Genomic DNA, 2,820 nt, shown 5'->3' with positions numbered 1-2,820 from the left:
CTGAACCATCAAAAATTACAGCTTGCTGTACAGAAGTATGTGGAAATTGGTGTCTATCTTAGTACAAGGGACTGTAACCACAGTGGTGCAGCAGCTGCCTCCCAAACAGCTGAGCCAACCCTGCAGCAAGGGGGAAAAGGAAAGACACTGAGAGAATGACTTCAGCAGCCCCTGGGTGAAGCACACTTGATTGAGTGCTGAACTTTGGGGAGCTACACATCTCTTGCTTCCATTTCTCAGATGTAACGTGGGTAGTTTGTCTCCCACACACTTCCTAGGAATGGTGCCACACGGATGTGTGCATAGTTCTGTAAAGAATGCCACAGAAATCTGCAGAATGGGTGCTACAGCTGATGATGCAAAGCCCTTGAATAACACACACTGTTCCACTTGCTCCATTAACAAAAGGATTCTCATACAAGTTATAACTTTATTGCTACCAATGAAAAAGAGCCCCATCACCTTATCCCTCTTTTTTAATTTTTAATAAATAAATCTATTAAGTAGTAAATCACAAGAGAGCAAATGCCTTCACCTCTGCACTAGAGCCAATCCTAAGGAGCTCTTCTGCAAGGAGTAATTTCAGATATCACTGTCAGATGCATGGCCTGCAGTTACCATGTTATCCACATGCTTCCCTGGGACGAGCTTGATATTCTTATCAGCTCTGCATAGCAATTTCTCTACCAGATACTGTAGCTTTCTCTGCTGTGCCTTTCAGCTTTTGGTGTCCATTCCAAAGCTATTTTAGTGCAGTTGTTATCTGTACTGCTTGTCATAGGTCCTGGCTGCCACCATCTGCTTCTTTCTCTGTATAAAGATGTGCAATGGTTCCCTTCACTAATGTGTCCTCTGGCTCAGCATCTTGACATAAAGCTATTCCCACTGCTTGCTATCAATCCACTTTTTTCATTAGCAGGAATTCTGTAATCATGACAAGAGACATTTTTAACCAGGATGTGAGAACAAGGGAACTACCTAGGGCACTGCAATCTGAGATTATATATGACCTTCCCCTCACTCTCATCTATACTCACAGAAAGGGCATTGCTCAATTTTTCCCTTCCCACTGCATGCCCAGTTCCTTTACCCACACACTCTGTGACATCTGTATTCACTACAGCTGTAGCTCTCACACAGAGATATCTTGTACTTTTAATATATTCTTGTCAGGCATATATCAAATAACACACTGCAAGATGCCATCTGCATCTAAAACTGAAGCAAGATACACAGCAAGGCAGATACCAAACAGCAGAGTCATCCATTCTCTGTGGCCTTCAAGAAAAACCAAGAATGTGACAAGGTTCCATTTAAAAGATAACACTGGGATTTCCAGCTATTGAGATGCTCAGAGAAGTCTAGAAAATCCACTCATTTTGCACATGATATAGAAGAAGGAGGAATTTAAATCTTATATTTTTAAAGGTCTTTCTAGCTTATGAAGCTATAAATAATATTCAGAGCCTAGTGCAGACTGGCTGCAATACAATTCTTTATTCCCCTCACTAGCCATATACCTGGAGGAAGTATTTTGCCTACAACATTATGTAAAGATAATTAATACCAAGTTTAGTTCCAAACAAGAATGAACATTTATTCATCTGGCAAAACAAAATGATCATTTAGAGGTGCTTTTGAAACTCCACAAACAAATCCAATCAGGGCTCTTTGCATGTCGCTCATCTCAAAGTATTTTGCAGTTTTTCCTCCTAAATCCCCAACTTTGCCCTGTTTATTTTCAGACTTCCAATCCGTAATCTAAGAAATAACAAAAAGAACCTTATCTGCCTTCCTCAAATAAGGAAGAGTTAAACTGCTATTAACAAGTACAAATAAATAAGCAATACAGTTCAATGTGTTAACTAACTATCTACAAGGGTGGGATTTTCCTTACTTGTGTGCAATATACTCACAAAATAAAATACTTAGTAAAAAAAAAACCCAGCTGAGGCTGTGAAATGAAAAATACCTTATCTGCTCTTTACCTTGGATAACAGCTATCAAGGCTGCTTTACTATTTACAGATCCATGTTTATTCCTCACAGCTCACTCTCCCAGAAGTGACATTTTTCACAGCTGAACCAGGGAAGAACTGCTCCTAAATCTCACCAGCCTGTGTGAAGGAAAGCTTCTTGCACAGGCTGGGAAGAGAAAGAAGAGCTCATTTCAAGTGTGTGGTTGCTGCCTTTTCCTTCTTTCCTGGGAAGAGCTGGAATGGTGCTCTTTATGCAGCCACAGGTGGGGTGGAAAACATGAGGAACTGGGCCAAATCTGGACTTGGGGAACCACTGCAACTTCGCCTGTCATTTTTAATATTTTCTTTTGCTTTGCCTAAAATTCAACATGTATAACTACAGCCAACAGCAGGAAGATGGCTGCTTCTTTTAGGAACGGCACCCTGAACAGGTAAGCTAGAGAAAAACCTGTTATTGGGTGCTTGTTGTGAAAATATGAAGCCAAGGAAATTCCAGAGGTGAGGTAAAACATAACCAGCTCTAAACCAGCAGGAACCATTTAGAGCCACCCACAAGAGCTGCATTCCCACTGACCCGCATCCAGCAGCTCTCACCTCTAAATCCCAGGGCTGCCTAGTGAGTTTAAAAACACACCTACAAAGCTCCCCGTGTGCCAGCATCCCATAACCACCTCCCTGATAGGTGGATAAATCCTGGTGCTTGGCAGTCGCTTTGCTGGAGGCATTTACACACACAATGCCTGGGCTGCACGACCTCCCCATCCCGCGGTGGTACCCGCCTGGCCAGGCTGCTCTGGCAGGCGCTGCCCTCTGAGAGCTCGCAGCTCCCCTGATATATATAT

Source organism: Geospiza fortis, unplaced genomic scaffold (genome assembly GCF_000277835.1).
Source record: "Geospiza fortis unplaced genomic scaffold, GeoFor_1.0 scaffold506, whole genome shotgun sequence".
NCBI lineage: Eukaryota > Metazoa > Chordata > Aves > Passeriformes > Thraupidae > Geospiza > Geospiza fortis.
Note: the sequence above shows the minus strand (reverse complement) of the source record.